The sequence below is a fragment of the Octopus sinensis genome, linkage group LG5 (genome assembly GCF_006345805.1).
Source record: "Octopus sinensis linkage group LG5, ASM634580v1, whole genome shotgun sequence".
Taxonomy (NCBI): domain Eukaryota; kingdom Metazoa; phylum Mollusca; class Cephalopoda; order Octopoda; family Octopodidae; genus Octopus; species Octopus sinensis.
Window position 1 is genome coordinate 114,505,042 of NC_043001.1, and position 22,130 is coordinate 114,527,171.

At 34.5% G+C, this 22,130-nt stretch overlaps 1 long non-coding RNA gene across 1 annotated transcript in view; it reads left to right on the plus strand.

The window, feature by feature from the left end:
* Positions 1 to 20,111, plus strand: part of LOC118763408 — a 31,066-nt gene extending 10,955 nt beyond the window's left edge. The window contains exon 3 of the long non-coding RNA XR_004999161.1: positions 19,965 to 20,111. This is a non-coding gene — a long non-coding RNA (uncharacterized LOC118763408). The remainder of the gene's footprint in view (positions 1 to 19,964) is intronic.
* The last annotated feature ends 2,019 nt before the right edge of the window (positions 20,112 to 22,130 follow it).

The following is a 22,130-nucleotide window of genomic DNA, read 5'->3' on the forward strand; positions in this document are numbered from 1 at the left end:
CCTCTGGGATTGCAATCCCTCCAGGTTCAGCGTATTTATTGGGTATTGCATTTAGTTTTGAATGCTGATAGTATAAAGCTTGAAACTTTTCAGCATTGAACTGCATGCTATTCTTTTCAGCGCACTTGTATATTCTCCCAATTTTCCAACTATGCCAAGATCACGCAGTTTGTGACATATCATTCCATGATCGACTTTATCAAAGGCCTTTGCAAAGTCGAGATATATGACTTCCACATGTGAGTGGTTGAGCAGTCGTTTCAGCACCCAGTCATAGTGTTGTAGGAGCTGAGTTAAGCAGCTTCTTCCTGGTCGGAAACCATGTTGGGTGTCAGGCAGCAAGTCATTTTCTTCAAGGAAGGTGATTAGTTTCCTTCTGACTATTCGTTCCATGACCTTGCTGATGTGTGAGGTCAGAGAGATAGGTCTGTAGTTCTTGGCCTCCGCTCTGCTACCTCCTTTATGAATAGGGCATATTTTACCTTCTTTCAGTTTTCTTGGAAGTTTGCCAGTTGCAAGGAAGTTCTGAAAGAGGAACTGCAGTGGTCTTGCTATGACTCTCTTACATACTTTTAGAAGGATTGCTGGGAATCCATCGGGGCCAGTAGCTGTGTTTGTTTTCATTTCATCAATAGCCTTTATTACATCGTCTTCCTTTATATTGATGTAATCAATCATCGCTGCCTCTGATTTTATATCTGCAGTGGTAAAGAAGTCAGTTGGATTGCTGACTTGAAAATGCCCTAGGGGTGGAGTGAAAATACTCTTGAATTGCTCATTTAGTATTTCACTTACCCTCATTGGATTTCCTGTGAGTGTGCCATCCTTTTCAGGAGTGGCCCTATCCTACAGTGCACCGTAGCTGTTTCTTTGGCATACCTGTAGAAAGCTCTGGGGTTAGATTTTATGTTGTCTATAGCCCAGGCTTCTTTGTCTGCTCTTTCTTTTTCATGGGAGAGTTGCAGACATTTTTCAATTTCCAATAGTTTTATTTTCAGGCGGGACTTTTCACTGCTTTCAATTTGTTTGTTTAAGCGATTAGAAACTTTTGTACGCCATCTCATTAGGACTTTCCTCTCTCTGGGGATTTTGCTATTGTGTACAGTATGTATATATATATATATATATATATAATATATATATATTATATATATATATATATTTGTATATTATATATATATATATGTGTGTGTGTGTGTGTGTGTGTGTGTATGTATGTATATATATATGTATATATATATATATATATATATATAATGGTGATAGGAAAACTCGAAATAAGCGTTGTTAGATATCCATAGACTAGTTATTTATGAGTATTTATAATCCAGTTTCTTCGCCAAAGACTAGTGCTTGCCTCGCCGATTGTTAGCTATAGAGGCGAGCTTCGCTGAACTGCTATGAAATTAGAAAAACAGATAAACAAACACAAGTACGCTTAATATGTATATTTATGTATCCATAGTACAGAAAAAAGCATCAAATTAAATGATAGTAGTTATCTAATACTTTAATCTTAACAGCTGTTTCAGGAACATCATGCCTTATGGCAGAACCATATACATATATTATAATGTCACATGGTGTCGTAAGTGTACGTCTAACCTATCCTATGGATAGGTTAGGTGAAGCGATTGCAACCTCATAAGAAGAAAATTGCAAATGCGTATTTCACAGCATGCTTTACAACTATAAATATTTATAGAGAACAGAGTGGATTAGTAAGGAATGGACAAGAGGGAAGTAAAGGAATATGGGTGGGGAAGAGTGGGTTGACTAAAGAAGGATTCTACAATGAAGCTATCAGTTGCTGAAAACCAATGAACGGTAGATAAAATCTGTTATAATAGCGGAGCAATTGCTGCGTCATCTACTAATGTAGTAAATACTAGAGAAGCCACCAGCAATAAACGTAGGTAGCAAGATAAGTAGATTCGAAAAGAAAACACATACAATAGATTGGGGAGAGAAACTTTATAGGTTAGTAAGAGACGGAGGAATTTGAAAGAATTAGATTCTGTAAGATGAGAAGCTTGGCTTACGGCAAAAATTACGATGATTTAATGTAATGTAAGAAAGTTTTATAGATTTTATACAGGCATGGGAAAATTATCTAAGAGAAGCGATTTAGTAGAGTAAACTTACTGTGATCTAATATATGCTTAGACAAAGCAGGTCACCCTCACTGGAATCAAATGACAAATGCGTATTTAATAGCACTATATTTACAATTCATTCCTACATATCAGAATAAAAACGGCCCAAGTAATGAGTAATTTACATTGGACAATCAGTCAATCCAACGAGGAAGGAACAATTCCGAACAGTCTTTAAGAACAATGGTTATCCAAAATCTTTCAGCAAACGAAAGAACATCTTCAGATCACCTATCAAAGCTCTCTTCAACCTGGAATAAAGTGCGTTCTTTGAAACAACCATAATTTGATACAAAACGGCTGCAATTCTCCAAGCTATCCGCAGGGAGAGATTGAATGTATGGCTGATATACTCCAGCTCTTTCCTAGAGACTTCCCAACATAATACAACGTCATATGTATGTTGTCCAACTGCTTGAACCGCAATGGGAGCGTCTTGCCTGCCGTCTTTCGTGTGAATAAAATATGTAACACAATGTAGGATGAATCCTACATTTGAAACACTATCAGAGAGTTCGTATCCGTATTACAGAAATCTCTATTCTGATACTTCTTCCATCAAAAAATAGAGGTGGAAATGCCAAACCTAAGACATACATGTATCTATTGGCACCACGGAACGAAAAAATTAAAACCTGAGGATAAAAGAACCATCATCATTTACTATTGAAAATAAAACTGCGCTATACGCATGGGACTGACTATTATAGAAATGCTATCATGCGTATGTCAAACCTAACCACTCTTCTTCACACAGACACAAACATACGCACACACACAACACACACATACACACACACACATTAACACACGCATACACACAAACATAAAAGCATAGTATGGAGTAGAATAGCTAGCTCGCAGCACCAAATCTCTCACATCCTTTTTCAGAATGGAAGTTATAAGCATCGAAATATGAATAACTTATTTTATCACCTTCAAAACTTCAATTCACCTTACTGATAACTAGTACTGTGTCGCCGCTTGGAAGAAAAAACCAGTTAAAACGCACACACACACACACACACACACACACACACAAACACGCACACACACACACATACACACACACATATGAGGTTGTTAAACAGGGAATTAGACTGAGATTACTACTGCTATAGTTATATCAATCCATCGTCTTAGACTGGCACTTCTTTAACGACACTGAAATACTGACAGTAAGAGTCTTTCTCGGCAATAATTGAGCTCAGAGCGCAAAGCAACGGGACAAATACCTCGAGGCATACTATTCGACTATCTAACAACTATGCCAATTTTTCACTTGTTTGTTTCATTTTCTTTCCTTCCGGATATTTCTGTATTCTCAGTTACTACATGCTAATGGCTAATACTATGATCTGGCGTTTAATGAAGGGTTCTTTGTTTTAATGCCAATAGTGGATGACTATGAAACAATGCAAGCAAAGTATGTGAACGTCTCAATTGATTTCAGGATTCGTTTATTGATTTCAGTGATGTTTTTTATAAGGTTTTGTTAAGCATATCCTCCCTTTGGTGAGAAATATCCAGTCTTTGATGTGCTGATGGTTAAGATCCTTAATGTTGACAGGCAGCCATAAATGTATTTATAGCTAATTACACATCACTTTTAGAAAGAGTCACTAAGGTGCAATCATGAACAAAAAAAAGAAATCCGGTAAATTTGCGTGCTTAACTGCCGTGACTAAGTGTAATATTAAAGGGTTGTAAACTTATCGATCTGTTCCTTTGAATGCCTAAATCGTTATCTGGGAAATAATCAATGATTATAGAACTCAACAAGAGGTAGAACAATGTTGTAGTCAAGACCTGTTATACGCAGTAACATTCAAGGCGGAGAGAATCTATTTAATTATAATTGGGTTTCCTATACCTACGTCTCTATCTATTTGCCTGTCTACCTATATATATTCATCTAGTAATATACATATATATATATATATGTGAGTGTGTGTGTGTGTGTGTGTGTGTGTGTGTGTGTGTGTGCGTGAGTGTGTGTGTATATGGAAAGATACAGTTTGTTTACTTTCATCGTAAGTTGAATATGTATCTAAGTTTTTCTATTTGACGGCCTCTATTTCTCTATTTCTAAGTATATATCTCTACCTATACATCAATCTATTTATCATTCTAATGAACTATCTATCTCCCTGCATGACTGTCTGCTATAAACTACATGCATACTATTCTTTACACATTTAGCTGGAATTTCTCTTTTCGTCAATATATATATATATATATATATATATATATATACATACATAATGCTTAAGAAAACTTTATGTATATATATATCTGTGTTTGTGTGTGTATCATACAGAAAAGGAAGTTGAACAGAGCATATCTCTTTAAAGAGGAATCTATCTTCTCAAAACCCCACATGTATACACACAATATTTATATGTATATAAATACATAATATATATATAATATGTATATATACATACATTATATATATATATAATGCATATATATATAATATTATATATAATATATATATATATATATATATATATATATAAAATATTATTAGAGACAAAACCACTATCTTGCAAAACAAACAAGGAAAGACTTAATCAATACATAAAATTTTAATAAATAGTCAAAAAAACCGCCACTACAATCGTTTCTTGTCTTGATCGACAATCTTCAGGTGGACTTCCAATCTAAAAAAATCAAAATTTTAAAAAATAAAAAAATAATAATTTTAATAATTAAAGTATAAATGAAAAAAATATAAGTATATAATCCATATATAACCTATATATAAACCTATCGAAATATAGACAAATTACACGAATTCCCTAAAAAAAACCATGATAAAACAAAACTCTTAAAAACATATAACGATAAAATCTCCCTTTGCTAAACTCTATAACAAACCTATAAAGTAATCCCCCTAACCTAACATTCACACACAAATACACACACGTAAACCACAGACTCACGACTTATACACATACCTATACTAACTTATAAACCAATAAACACCCAAAACCCACTCCCTCCCCACACAGACAAATTAACACATACATCCCAAAACCTAAATAACAAACCATATACACATTCACACAAACACACACTCACACGCAAACACACTCACACACAAAAGATACATATACTCCCTCACATATACGCCTATACATACTCACTAAACTCGACATATACAACAATACTTACACACCCACAAAAAACATTATATACATTTATGAGCTTTAACTCACCTTAGCAGCTCTAACAAAAAACTTGCAGTAACCAATCCCATTCTCTATGCCTACCTCACTACTACACTATTCCATTCACAATTCCAAGCAACGCTAGTCCACCACCGGGTTATTCACGTGGCAAAACGAACACCACTCAAAAATTATGAATGAAACAATGTAAAAAAATAACCAACACCTAAAATAGACAAAATACCACGAATTACCTAAAAAAACCATGATAAACCAAAACTCATAAAAGCATATAACGATAAAATCTCCCTTTGCTAAACCCTATAAAAACTTATATAGCAATCCCCCTAACCAACATTCACAACACAAATACACACACGTAAACCACAGACCAAGACTTATACACAAACCTATACTGACTTATAAACCTCAATATACCATCCAAAATCCACTCCCTCCCCACACAGACAAATTAACACATACATCCCAAATCCTAAATACAAACCCAAATACACATTCACACACAAACACACACACACGCAAAACACACACACACAACAGATACATATGCTCCCTCACATATACGCATATACATACTCTCTAAACTCGATATATACAACAATATTTACACACCCACACTGATACAGATAAATAAATTAATTATACAATTAAAAACTCACAACCAATCTCATATACATAAAACACTCCTATGAAAACAACATTAATACATCGTAATTAACCAGAATATCAAAAATAACAATGACATAAGATAAATCAAATACATACTTACAATTCAGTTACAAATTATGAAGTGAAATTAGATTCTTAGCCGTTAAAAAACCAAACAAAAATTACGTTACCATGGAAATAACTTATGTAAAAAAAAGAATACGCGCCATAGAAAGTAAACGTCATTCATAGTATGAATGGAGAAATATAATAAATGGAACTAAAAACTATATCCACGTAGCAAACCAACGCTACTTAAAAAAATTTATTATGAATGGATTCTTTAAAAACTACCATGAAAAATCAATTATATACATTTATGAGCTTTAGCTCACCCTAGCAGCTCTAACAAACAACTTGCAGTAACCCATAACTATTCTCAATGCCTACCTCACTACCACACTAATCCATTCACAATTCCAAGCAACGCTAGTCCACCAACCGGGGTACATACCAACTCTACCCAATCATTCACAATTAAACGACTTTCCCTTCAACACTACACATTTTTTTATTTTTTAAAATTTTGATTTTTTAGATTGGAAGTCCCCTGAAGATTGTCGATCAAGACAAGAAACGATTGTAGTGGCTGTTTTTTTGACTATTTATTAAAATTTTATGTATTGATTAAGTCTTTCCTTGTTTGTTTTGCAAGATAGTGGTTTTGTCTCTAATAATATTTTATAATATTTTACTTTAAAATTGGATTTAATCCTAAATCTGATTTTTTTCCCTGTAAATTTGGATTTATTCCCTAATATTTATTATTATAAATATATATATATATATATATACATACATAATCTATATACACACATATATATATATATACACATATATACATACATACAGATATATATATATATATATATATAACATCTTTTGTTTACTGAAGCTATATTACTAATAGACCGTTTGACAGTGTCACAAAATAATAGATTGAAAGTGATTGGTTTGTAGCTATGTACCAAAATACTTCCATGCTTTGTAGTACAACATGCTATAACGGAGTTATGAAACACAACGGTAAATGTCGATTTGAAATAACCATTACGTCTCAAACACTGTGTAATTTTTTCAGCTTCACCACATGATTTCAGATCAACTCACTGGCTAAAGCACTATAGCAAGTAAAGGTTATTAAGTATTTGATTATATTTGATTTTACAATGACTACTGTGCAAAATTATGACTCCTTTAAGTTTTCAATTTTGACGATGTTTTTCTATAGTTTCGACAGGTTTCTTCAAAGCACCAGTTCATATGAAATGAACGAAAGCAATATTCACTTATTATATCTCAAAGTAACCAAAATCAAATTTACTGCGAGGCAGCATAAGTATGTCTGGATTTTATTAGCTTGTTTTGTCTTAGCCTACGGGCTATATTTTGAATTTTCTCCAGGCATCTGACTATATTAGAAACAGTTAACTTGTATCTTCAAATAAAATACGATAAATTGTTTTGAAGTAATTTCATTTGTCTTTGAACTCTACACTGTGTTTTTCACTTATTTTATAGATATTAGTGAAATGAAAACAAACAAACTTTCAAGCAGTAAATGTCGATCTTACACGGTAATTCGATACCATGGTATATAGTCTAGACAATTTAGTCTAACTTTATTGTGTTTGTTGACATGGGCATGGCTGTATGTTTCAGAGGCTTGCTTAGCAACTGCTCTATATCTCCATCTGTGGTTCAGTCAAAGTGCGCGCTACTTGGGTGTCTTATCACATGACGACCAACTTAAGACGCGTGGATCAAATTTGGTAAAGATAAAATAGGCGAGAATCCCATCTATTCTTACATATGGCTTGTAGATTTACACAGTCGACTGGTTTAGCGTCCCGAGATGGCCCTTGGAGGACTTTAGCGGAGTCTAATCTATTTCGAGTATTCAGTTTTGCCCTTCTCCAACCAACAAACTTTGTCTCCTCCCCCGCCACGAAACAAATAATGAAACACATATATCTCGAACCTTTTCCATTACCATAGTTTAATATTATATTTCGAAATATTAGTAAATATTTAATGACTCATTAATAATTTCATAAATTTCAAAATCATAACTAGGTAAATAGTTGGCTAAAAGCGTAGTTTCTCCTAAGCAAATATATTTTTCTTTTGCTTGTGTTTATTTTTCTGTTCACAATATACTTTCTGGCTCTCATTTCAAGTGATATAAAATTGGCTTCAGGCCATCATCACTTAGTAAAACATTCTTTCAATAAGAGACGCCATGAACACTAACATTCGCTCAACATAAATGTGGAACTACGCAGTTTATGTGAAAAGTGGTTTTTAATGGCAATTCTGTTGTCAAAGAATAACTTTATTATATTATTTGATTTATTATTATATCAACTCTTATTTCAATCTTTATATTTCTGACCTACCACATTTACATTTTCTTTTCTCTAAAAATCTCTTGTTTCCACAAACATTTCTTTCCAATTCAGATACGTTCACAGCAATATTGCTTTACATATTTATCCATCGTCACTTCATAAATATTCCTGATTATAAAAAGGCTTTCGCCGCTGGCTATGTTTGGTGTTGAAATTTGGCTTTCAACAATAATATTTTCTTCAAACTGATAGATGTAAACGTGAATGAAATATTATAAATTAACAAGTAAGGCTTGCAATATAAAATATAAAATAAGCTACAGATACAAAACATGCTACAACTTAATACAATGCATTTTCCTTCTTAAAAAGTTAAGACTTAAATTTTGCCAAATATGCATAAAACTACAGCTTTGTAAAGAAATTATGTAAACAGAATCCCTTGAGATTTGGAACGGGACTTCTATAATATTAATTAATGACAGCTTATTTTGCACGCCTTTGATCTGGCATTTGCAAACGTGTGAGAGTACTACATTGCTCAACAGGTGGAGCCACCGCCTATATGTTGTGTACATCAGCCACAGTGAACTACATTGACATCATTGCCCAACCGAAATAACATATTACAATAACCCAACATGATTTTAAGGACGGTTATTGCCAACCAGTACAGTGATTTTTAGTAACCAATATATAAGTTGGCCACAGCACAATGGAAGAATATTTGATGTTGATAAAGGTAATCCCGCACACATATTACACCACTTAGTCACTCTAAAATTTGCACTATCATCCAGGCACAGAAGCTACTTGATAAAACAGGGCAACCAATTGTGACTAGATTAACAACATTTAGTTTGGTTTTAAAAAAACACATAAAACTTAAGGTATAATCGAAAAGGTTATCTAATTGTAGGTGTGTTTTAAATTATATTTTACCTCATTATAAATCTCCAAATGGACAATGCCACAAGCCCTTTGAAATTTATTACAACCGATTGATTCTCTAAGCTATTTTCTTACCTTCCCTGTCTCCTTACTGAAAATTCTGTTTCAAAACAATGTTTAGCTCGTAAATTATCCCCTTGCACGATTCATACATTTTTAACTTCATACTTATGTACTTTCGTCAGTAACAGTTTGTTCATATCTATGCATTTTTATATTATTTAGCTAATTTACACCCCATTTTATTTTATTTTACTTTATCTAAATTTCATTGTGTACTTAGTGTTGATTAATGGGTTTCAATGAAATTTATCAGGTCGCAATAAATTTCTTTTTGATATTTTCTACGCTCCCGTGTTCTATTGATCACAATCGTCCGAAGACTGGAAACAAGAAACTTGGTACAACGATTTCTAATGATTCAGCTTCTAATGAATATAATAAAATTACAATATCGAAGAATGCTAAAGAATAGCGTTAATTAGGATTATTTGATTTACTCCTTGACAAGATTCACAAAGAATTCAAAATTCTCTTACATGTCTGCATGTAAGAGAACAAAAAGTAAAAAAAAACAAAAAATATACGTGCTAATAGACAATATACCATTTGGTTTCAGCGGTAACATCGATGCGTTCCTCATATACATTATTTTATATGTTTCTCAAAGAAATAGTGGATACATAGATATATGATAATAAAGAAAATGGATATGAATCAATTTATGTATGTGGAATATCACATTATATCGCATTATTCCTGCTCATGCTTACTTGTATATATATGTGTGTGTGTGTATACGTATGTATGCATGAATATATGTATGCATGAATATATGTATGCATGAATATATGTATGTATGTATATATATATACATATATATATGTTTATATACGTATATATATATATATATATATATATATATATATATATATATATATATATATACATATATATATAAGCAAGATTGTAAGTATATATTTTGTGTATGCGCCTGTGTCATTGCGTGCACGAGCGTGTAAGTGTGCAAAACACAATGAATATGTTAACTATTGTTCCCCTTAAAATATGTACATTAAATTTCAGTTCTAATCATTCCGAATCATTTATTATGTATAGGCCAGTGATGTTTGAATTTTTATCTTCGGAAGCGAAAGTTTCCAAGATTGAAAGATACATTTTAAATTACAATGTTTCCGAGTGCGACCGAGTGATACCGAGTACTATCGAGTCATATTTCTTTATGTTCTGGCATGGAAACAGAATGACGTACAGCATGTAATCTTCCTCCAGAAACTTCTCAGTGCAATGTACGCAGGAGTGTATAAGACCATTGTAAATTGATTATGTTTTGCCCGATTCACTATAATACTGATAATGCAAATTAATAACCATTAATTGACTTATTTACTGTAAGTATATTACATATTATTATCGACAACATATTCACTATGATTGCTGCGTGTTTTCTTTTGAGTTGGTGAACTCACATACGTTGCTATGTTGATCCATGAACTGAAGTGTGATCAGTAAATTATATCATATTACCAGTTCATTGCTTTATTGTGTTCAATAGAGTTAATGGCCACTAGGTAAGTCAACTGGAAATACATCTGATAGTAGACAGGCAAATGCGTTAGATATAAAGATTCTATATAGAATGACTGGTACGCTTATAATTAAATAATATTTCCTATCTCAATACAAATTATGGTAGCACCAAGTTTAGTAAATGTGTTTCTTGTAACATATGCTTCAGGTTATATACCTCAGTCATTATTAGTTATGACACCGCTTTGTAGTTTTTCAAGATGACCTTGTATAATTCTCCGCATTGAGAAGTCACAGCGCCAGTACTAAGGAAACGTAATTAGGATGTTGTAGGAAACATTCACCAGGCGGATTTTTCAAGCCAAGCTGACCGCCAAAATACCTAGGGATAGAACCAGAACGAGAGCGTTAGAAAATATCAACAATTTCAGTTAGTTAAGATTGAAAATAAACCGAAAGTCCAATGACGCTTGTTTCTGATAAGACCTATGAGATCGTTTCGGTTTGAACGGCAGTTTTTAACATAATTTCTAGGTAATTAAAAAAATTTAAAGTTCGTATACTGGTAGAATGTGTTTATAAAACATCTTTTTCTCTTGCATTTATTGAGAAAATTCTATAGTTTGTAAGATATTTGTTGTTTGTTTCTTCAATTTCTGCAATTTCAACCAATCAGTGACGTCTATTGAGTTAAAAAGCATTCTGTGCCGTATGAATATGTCCTTCGTTTAAGAAACAGATTGGGTTTATTTACATTTGTGAAGAAAAAAAGATACCCTTCCCCCACCCCTAACCCTAACCAACCCTAACCCTAAAAGAGTTTGGAATGCAATAGATCGATTCTTGGGTCATAATTATAGGTGACAATTTCATATGACACCGCTAGAAAAAACAGCCGTTCAACCAAAAAGATCCGACCTATGGACGTGGTACCTGACACTCCCAGAACAGCAATAAGGCGTGGATAACTGGATGGATCCTCTATACATTTCTATTAATCTAAACACAGAGTGCAAACGATTTTGTTGAGCTTGTGCTGGACGCAAACTGGTCACAAGTAGTCACCTCTCCAACAAAAGGCGACAACACCTTGGACCTGCTCTTCACCACAACTCCTGAAGCGGTTATCAATTGCACTACGGAGGAACCTCTAGGTGACTCTGATCATGCTATGATCATCGCCAATCTGGCTCTTGCGGGCAACAAAAACCTGAACCATCTCCAATCTGCTTCCTTCGATTGGAAGAGAGCAGATTGGAACCTGTACCACACTGAACTACAGCACCCAAACTGGCGTGACTTCTACAACTCTGGAGATGTGAATACTATACTCCAGAGTATCCTGGACTCAATATGGGCAGCATGTGCAGCATCAGTGTCACGTAAACAAAAGAAGAAGAACCGCCCCAAAAGGGCAATTTGGGAAACTTCAGCGGTCCGACTTGCCAGGAAGGAACGTCGGACTGCTGAACGGGAATACAAGTTGCAGAAATCAGACACCAACAGGAAGAAGCGGAATAAATCCTCCAAACATCTCAAGCAAGTGACAAAAAAGCAGTGCTTGAATTTGAACAGTGCATAGCAGCCAATCCTGACAGCAAGGTTTTCTGGAAATATGTGCATTCAAAGCAGAGACCTCACTCTCCAATGGGCCCTCTTCGCAACCCTCACACAAACCAGATCACTGACGACCCCAAGGAATGCGCAGAACTCATTGCCGAGTGCTATGCAAACATATTCACTGTTGAAAGTCAAAATGTACCATCTTCACCATCACTAACAGCAAACTCCATAACAACTATGGAATTTACACCTGCAATGCTGCGACGTCACCTTCAAAATAAGCGCAACTATGCCTCCCCTGGTCTCGATGGAGTTACATACCTGCTTCTCAAACGTGGCAGGCACTTCCTTTTACACCAGCTTTCTATTTTCTTCCAGTACTGTCTCAACAATGGTGCTACTCCGGAGCAGTGGAAAACTGCCAGTGTCATTCCTCTGTTCAAAAAGGGCGACCGCACATCACCTGTCAACTATCGCCCAGTCAGTCTCACTAGCTGTATTGCAAAACTGATGGAATCGTGTGTCAGAGAAACACTCTGGAACTTCTGGAGCTCTCACAGTCTCATCCGACCCTCACAATATGGATTTGTCCCTAACTCCAGCTGCAGTGACCAGCTTGTCGAGTTCCTTGAGGACATTACTCAGATCACTGACAGTGGCTCATGGGTGGCTGTTGTCTACCTTGACTTTGCTAAGGCTTTCAACTCTGTGCCACACAAAAGGCTTATGGTGAAACTCTCTGCAATGGGTGTGGGGGATGACCTTTTTAACTGGTTGAAATCCTTCATCCTCAGCCGAAAGGAGGTAGTCACAGTTCTAGGACAGCACTCTACACCATATGAGATGTCATCGGGTGTACCACAGGGATCTGTCCTTGGTCCCCTCTTGTTTGTGGCATACATTAATGACATAGATGCCAATTTAAAGAATGCCACAGTATTGAAATATGCAGACGACATCAAGCTGTACCTTGAAATCAAGAGGACAGATCCTGATGTCTACAACTCTTTCCTGCAATCAGATCTAGACACAATGCAGCAATGGATCACAGACTGGCAACTGAAACTGGCTGTGGACAAGTGTACCACCATGCATTTTGGGAGAAAAAACCCTGTGTCCACATACTCCCTCCACAACACTGATATCAAGAAATCCTCTTGCGAGCGTGACCTAGGCATCACTGTCAGCAGTGATTTGCGTTGGACAAAGCATATCTCTAAAATTGTCAAGAAGGCCGAGGGTGTCTTGGCATCTCTCAGCAAGACTTTTGTTAGCCGCTCTCCAGCCATCTATTTAAAACTGTATACAGCTATGGTACGACCACACTTGGAATTCGCATCATCAGTTTGGAACCCCTATCTTGCTCAGAACATTGACCTCCTGGAATCTGTCCAGAGACGTGCAACCAAACGCATACCCTCCATCAGACATCTACCATATTCTGAGCGCCTTGTTTCCCTGGGCATGGATTCACTGAAGCTCCGGCGTCTGGCGACGGACTTGGTAAACACCCACAAAGTTATCAACCACCTCACCAACAACAACACTGAACACCTTTTTGATCTCCATGTGTCTAACACACGTGGACATGCCTACAAAGTCAGAAAACAAACACATCTCCCATGACTTTCGGAAACATTTTTTCACGCTCAGAGTTGCTGAAGCATGGAATAAACTGCCTGCGTCAGTTGTTGACTGCCATGACACTGCATCCTTTAAGGCCCTCATGCTTTCCGAAATCCGCCGAAACTACACCTGATTATATATACACTTTAGATGAGTTGTAGTGCACCTGAGCACTGTACACAATTATTATTATTATTATTATTATTATTTTATTATTATTATTATTATTATTATTATTATTATTATTATTATTAAAGTTTGTGGATCGTTGGTGAGGTTTATATAACAAATACGCAAGAACTTGTAACCGTACTAGCAAAAAAAGAATAGAGTCAATGTAATGAATACCTTTTATGAAATTTAAATTCTATCTTTCTATCACATATATTACTCTACCAGAATTAATCTTTAAAGCAATGATTCTTAATACTGACCAGCAGTGTAATCTTAATTAATTATCATTTATTAACTGACTAGATAAATTATGAACTGGCCCTCAACTAAGTTATGAATTTCATGCCAGCGTTTCCATCTTCAATTCTAATACCAATTTCTTTACTACCCACAAGGGGCTAAACACAGAGGAGATAAACAAGGACAGACACACGGATTAAGTCGATTACAGCGGCCCCAGTGCGTAAGTGGTACTCCGCCGAGGTCGACTTTGCCTTTAATCCTTTCGGGGTCGATTAAATAAGTACTAGTTACGCACTGGGGTCGATATAATCGGCTTAATCCGTTTGTCTGTCTTTGTTTTTCCTCTCTGTGTTTAGCCCCTTGTGGGTAGTAAAGAAATAGGTACTTATTTAATCGACCCCGAAAGGATGAAAGGCAAAGTCGACCTCGGCGGAATTTGAACTCTGAACGTAACGGCAGACGAAATAAGGCTACGCATTTCGCCCGGCGTGCTAACGTTTCTGCCAGCTCGCCGCCTTCCTTCAATTCTAATGCCGCTAACACCAGCCAATTCTCTTCACGTGCTATTAGTAGGAGCCGAACCACACGTAGATTATACATTATCATATTTATAAGCGGTGCTACAATAGATTTTCTTCCTTCTGAAATTAAGTGAAAATAACAGACACAGTTCGCTCACATGATATAATATATATACAGTTCAATGGACTTTAAAGACTGCGGCATCAACAACACAAATCGATTGGGGAAATTATGCACCGTTGTAAAATATATATTTATGCTTCAGAGTTTACTAATTCACGTCAGTTCTTTACAATCTGTTGGTGCCCCACTGAGCCGCAAAAAGAAATTCATTTTTTTTGAATAGCTGTCGAGCCATTTTATTGACGAATATGTCGACAAGACAAATTGTGATTATTCTGTGGTGTACGCATGTACTTGGTAATTGGTGTGGCTATTTGGTAAAACGTTTACTTCCTAATCAAATGGTTCCTGGTTCAGTTCCACTGAAAGGAAAATGGTCAAATGTCTTCTACAAACCCCACACACACCAAATCCTTGTAAATAGATTTGTCCGACTGAAAGTGAAGAAAGCCTGTCGTAATATATATATATATATATATGTAATGATAAATCTCAGAGCGAGTTATAAACAGTAGCGGCAACACATCGTGACGTATGTTTGCCATTTGAATGTGGCTAACCCTAAGAGTGGATGCTACTGTAATTTCTAGCCCCAGGAAGACAGCTCCTCCAGTTGGCTATAGACACACAAATACTGATCGGGCACAGAAAGTGTGTCTATAGCCAGCTGGAGGAGGTGTCTTCCTGGGGCTACAAACTACAGTAGCATCCACCCTTAGGGGTTAGCCACATTCAAATGGCAAATATACGTCATGATATATATATATATATATATATATATATATATATAATATATATATATATATATATATATATATAATATATATATATATATATATATATATATTATATATATATATATAATTAATTACCATTTATTGACTACATTAAGTATGGACTGGCACTCAAGAAAGTTACGAATTTCATGCCCAGAAAAGGAAAAATTTGGCTGTAAATTTCTTGCACACCCCGCTACCACGTAACAGGAATTTCGGGGCCTTTATTGAGCATAGCTGCTACGTGATACCAGGGCGTGCTAGAAATAGCAGTCAAATCTTTAAATGTGAGATATGTTGAATGCACTCGAAAAGCTTTATGGAAAAAATTATTTCACACCGAGTTTACGAACGGATCTTTTACGAAATATTTATCGTATTTTCACTTTAAGGTATTTTTTAAATATGCCAAAAAACATTTTGTAATGCTATTCCCTTGAAAATAATTTTTTAAAAAACCATTAAAATATTGTCTGTTAAAAGAAAGCTAAAATATAAATACTGTACAAACAACTTACATTTTTGAAATCACATTTACTTAGAAATATTTCTAAATAATTAAAATATTGTGTTTAACAAAAGCGAAAATAGAAACATTTACTGTAAAAAAAAAAATTATATTTTTGCGTTGGCAATTCACTATGTCTAATCGAAAGGTAAGAGTTTCTTCCCTTTCAAGGTTGAGTTATTTTAGAAAAAATTTTCCCACTATACATCGTTTTGGATATTTATACCCAGAAACCCCCTATATCTCAAAAACCACTTGTCCGATTTACGCCAAACTTGTTTTATTCAGGTTGTGTTAACATTTCAGAGGCGACTTAATACATAGTATTTTCCCATTATGTGCTAGTTTGGCAGGGTAACTTTGCAAGCAAGCAAGCAAACAAGCAAAATTCAAGCTGACTTTCAATGTATTATATATATATATACATATACATACATACATACATATATATATTATATATATATATATATATATATATAATATATATATATATATAATATATCTATATATTATATATACATATAATATATATATATATATATAATATATATATAATAAACGTAGGTTCCTCACGCGTAATGAATTCTTCAACAATTTATTCTTTTTTTGCTAATAACGTAATTCCACGAGTATTCTTATAACGCTGTAAAAGACGTTTTTTGATTCAAAATTTTAGTTCATTGATTAAACCTCGCCAAGTTAAATAAATATCTAAACCACCTGAAGAATGACTGTAACTCGAAAGTTTTTAAGAATTGGACAGCATGAAACGATCGTAGTGTTATATTAATTATCTTTTTTAATAATTTTGATATATTTAATAATATAAATTAATTAATCTTATGTATTGGCTTAAGTTTTTCATTGTATGATTTACCTAATAGTGGTTTTATCTCTAATTTAATATAATATATATTATATATACATACATATATATATATATATATATATACATATATATATATATATATATATATATATATAATAAACGTAGGTTCCTCACGCGTAATGAATTCTTCAACAATTTATTCTCTTTTTGCTAATAACGTAATTCCACGAGTATTCTTATAAACGCTGTAAAAGACGTTTTTTGATTCAAAATTTTAGTTCATTGATTAAACCTCGCCAAGTTAAATAAATATCTAAACCACCTGAAGAATGACTGTAACTCGAAAATTTTAAGAATTGGACAGCATGAAACGATCGTAGTGTTATATTAATTATCTTTTTTAATAATTTTGATATATTTAATAATATAAATTAATTAATCTTATGTATTGGCTTAAGTTTTTCATTGTATGATTTACCTAATAGTGGTTTTATCTCTAATTTAATATAATATATATATTATATATATTATATTAAATTAGAGACAAAATCACTATTAGGCAAATCAAACAATGAAAAACTTAAGCCAATACATAAGATTATTTAATTTATATTATTTAAATATATAATAAAATTATTAAAAAAATATTATATATATATATATAATATATATATTATATATATATATATATATAATATATACATACATACATATAGATATAATAGAAATATTTTTATTTCTAAGTCCCTTTAAAGGAAACTACGGCAGCAGTACTTGATATTAATAGTTATCGCCAAGCTATCATGCCAGTCCAGAAAAACAGGACGAATGCTGCCGTTGATTAGCTCCAAGATGCCATCGCTCCGAGCTAGCTATGTGACACACAAGCCTGTGAACTTAGTGTGCAAGTGGCTGAGCACTCCACAGACACGTTTACCCTTAGCGTAGTTCTCAGGGAAATTCAGCGTGACACGGGGTGTGACAAGGCTGTCCCTTTGAAATACAGGTACAACAGAAATAGGAAAAAGAGTGAGAGAAAGTTGTGGAGCAATATATATATACTACACACATATAAATTCATAAAATGCTTGTATGCGTGTTTCTGTGTTTGGCATATGCTTGACAAATAATCATATATATATATATTATGCACATCTGTTTCAATATTTTTGCAAAAAACATATAAAAATTATATAGATATATTCTGGGAAACATTCAACTACATAGAAAGAGCTGTATAAATATATATTTTTACATAAATATCTGTGTGCCTGTGTAAATCCGATTGGCAAATTAATAGGCCAAGATATCAGAAGTGGGGTAGAAATCCTTGCTAACTTTACCCCGGGTTCAAATACACTCGATGCCACTTGTAGCATCCATAAATACACAAAAGAATATAAGTGACCTGCGCATGTCTTTCTGTCTCTCTCTGTTTCTCTCTCTCTCTCTCTCTCTCTCTCTCTTCTCTCCCTTTCCTTCCGCTTAGCTTGGGAACTCACCTACGCTGCATCGGGAAAACTAGTCATGAACAACCATTCACAGTGTCACCTCTTGCACATGAAATCGTGAATTCGTATATGCTAATAGTAAACTAGAACCATCTAATCATCCTCATCATCATCATCATCATCATCATCATCATCTGGTCTCTAGTCTGTTCAATCTAACATTGCACGAGATAGGTCTTCTCCGAGTTGCTTTATGTATGTTTGATATGGTCTACTAACATTTGCATACCAATACTTCAATTTCCAATGTCATTTTGCGATGTATGGTCTGGCGTTGTCTTGCAATAAAATAGGAGTGAATCTCTTGACTAATCTAGACTGATTTTGGTAAGTTTCTGCATCATTTGATCCAGTTGGCAGCAGTATACCTCGGCCGTGATTGATGAACCAGCTTTAATGAAGTCATAGTGGATCACACCTTCGCCAGACCACCAACCACGCACCATCAGCTTCACTTGATGAATTTTGCATTTGGATAGTATTTTCGTGGCTCGTCTTTGTCCAACCGTTGAGCTCTACGTTTACGGTTGTTGTATTTGATCCATTTCACATCACGTTACAAATCGATTCAGAAATAGTTCATTTTTGAGACAAGAAAGTAGCATAATGCAGGCTTCCAAACTTCGTTGTTTCTGATTTTCTTTGACTTCAAGTGGAACACACTTATCCAAATTTATCACTTTACCGATTTGAACTAGATGAGTCAATATTGTTTGCTTCCTAACACTAAAGAACAACGCTAATTCACGGGCACTTTGAGATCGATCTGAGTCGACCATGGCATTCAGTTCGTCATTATCGACCTTTGTTTCTGGTCGACCGCGTTGCTCATTTATGAGATCAAAGTTACTAGAACGAAATTTTGCAAACAAATTTGATACATTGGATGAAATTTTACATTAATATTCCGAGCTGTCTATGATGCTGTATTTCCAAGAAGGAACTCATACTTCAAAACTGAGCGAATTTTCCGATTTATCCATCTCTAAACAAAAATAGCAAAACACGATTTATAAATACTTTATAAAGCGCAAAATGAGCAGCTGTCAAAGTTTGCTATATACCTTGCTACAAATTTCATACTTGACGACTTAATATTATCAAGAGGGTTATATATATATATATAATATATATATATATATATATATATATATACATATATATAAGCTTGCTAGCTTGCATACCAACAAAATGGGTCCATGTTCAGTCCCACTGCGTGGCACATTGGGCAAGCGTCTTCTACTATAGCCTCGGGCCGACCAAACCCTTGTGAGTGGATTTCGCAACGGAAACAGAAAGTAGCCTGTCGTATATATACATATATATATGTGTGTGTGTGTGAGTGTGTGTGTGAGTGTGTGTGTATGTGTGTGTGTGTGTGTGTGTGTGTGCTAGTGTGTCTGTTGTATTTGCACGTTCACCATCTCCTGACAACCGCTGTTGGTGCGTTTACGTCCTCGTGACTTAGCGGTTCGGAAAGAGAGAACGACAGAATAAGTAGTAGGCTTACAAAGAATAAGTCCTGTGTTCAATTTGATCGACTAGAAGGCAGTGCTCCAGATTGGCCACAGTCAAATGACTGAAACAAATAAAAGAATAAAAGAATATATATATATATATATATATATATGTGATTTACATTTGACGGATATTTGTCCTCATCGTTTTTGTTGTTAACATGTTTCGGCTGATATACCCTCCAGCTTTCATCAGGTGTCTTGGGGAAATTTCGAACCTGGGTTCCCATTCCTAAGGTATTTTTCGATGTTATTAGTATCAGTATTATTATTATTATTATTATTATTATTATTATTATTATTATTATTATTATTATTATTATTATTATTATATTATTATCATTCAGTAGTTTTATTTTTATAGCGTGCTTTCACTTCACTACCGAGCGCAGCTCTGTGTGCCTTGGGTATGTGCTGTGATTTGTTGTGGTGCTCTGATGGTTATTGTATGGAAAGTGTTCTGCGTAGGATGTGTGCAGTGTCTAGTAGTGCAATTTTCTGTATGTTATATGTGTTTGTAAGTCCTGGTGTTTTTGTTATGTATTTGTCTGAATATTTTTTATCATGCCTAATGCACCTACTACGATAGGAATTGTTTCTGTTTTCAGATTCCACATTCTAGTTACCTCTATTTCCAGGTCTTTGTATTTTGAGAGTTTCTCCATTTCTTTTAGAGACACGTTGTCATCTGCCGGTATTGATACATCATTAGAAAGCATTTTTTTCTTCATGATCTCTGACAACTATATCTGGTCTGTTGGCCTTAATTCTCTATCTCTGTGTATCGGCATATCCCAGAGTATGGTTGCTTTCTCGTTTTCTGTGACCTTTTCTGGTGTGTGCCTATACCATCTTTTTTCTGTTGTTATTCCATAATGTTATTCCATAATGTTATTCCATTATTATATTATTATTATTATTATTATTATTATTATTATTATTATTATATTATTATTATTATTATTATATCAGTAGTTTTATTTTTATAGCGTGCTTTCACTTCACTACCGAGCGCAGCTCTGTGTGCCTTGGGTATGTGCTGTGATTGGTTGTGATGCTCTGATGGTTATTGTATGGAAAGTGTTCTGCGTAGGATGTGTGCAGTGCCTAGTAGTGCAATTTTCTGTATGTTATATGTGTTTGTAAGTCCTGGTGTTTTTGTTATGTATTTGTCTGAATATTTTTTATCATGCCTAATGCACCTACTATGATAGGAATTGTTTCTGTTTTCAGGTTCCACATCTAGTTACCTCTATTTCCAGGTCTTTGTATTTTGAGAGTTTCTCCATTTCTTTTAGAGACACGTTGTCATCTGCCGGTATTGATACATCAATTAGAAAGCATTTTTTTCTTCATGATCTCTGACAACTATATCTGGTCTGTTGGCCTTAATTTCTCTATCTGTGTGTATCGGCATATCCCAGAGTATGGTTGCTTTCTCGTTTTCTGTGACCTTTTCTGGTGTGTGCCTATACCATCTTTTTTCTGTTGTTATTCCATAATGTTGGCATAGCTTCCAATGTATGTAGGTTCCAACTCTGTTTGCTATTATTTTATTATTATTATTATTATTATTATTATTATTATTATTATTATTATTATTATTATTATTATTATTATTATTATATTATTATTATTATTCCGGTCACTGCCTGGAATAGAACACGGAATCTTGGGGTTAGTAGCCCGTGCTGTTAATCACTACGCCATGTGCCCATCCACCACTCCCATCCAGCATAAGGCAACATTTGTGGAAGTACTTCTGGGTTATTGCCCTTTCTCAGCACAGGATAGCTGCTTTGGCTACTCGGGCTGCTGAATTCC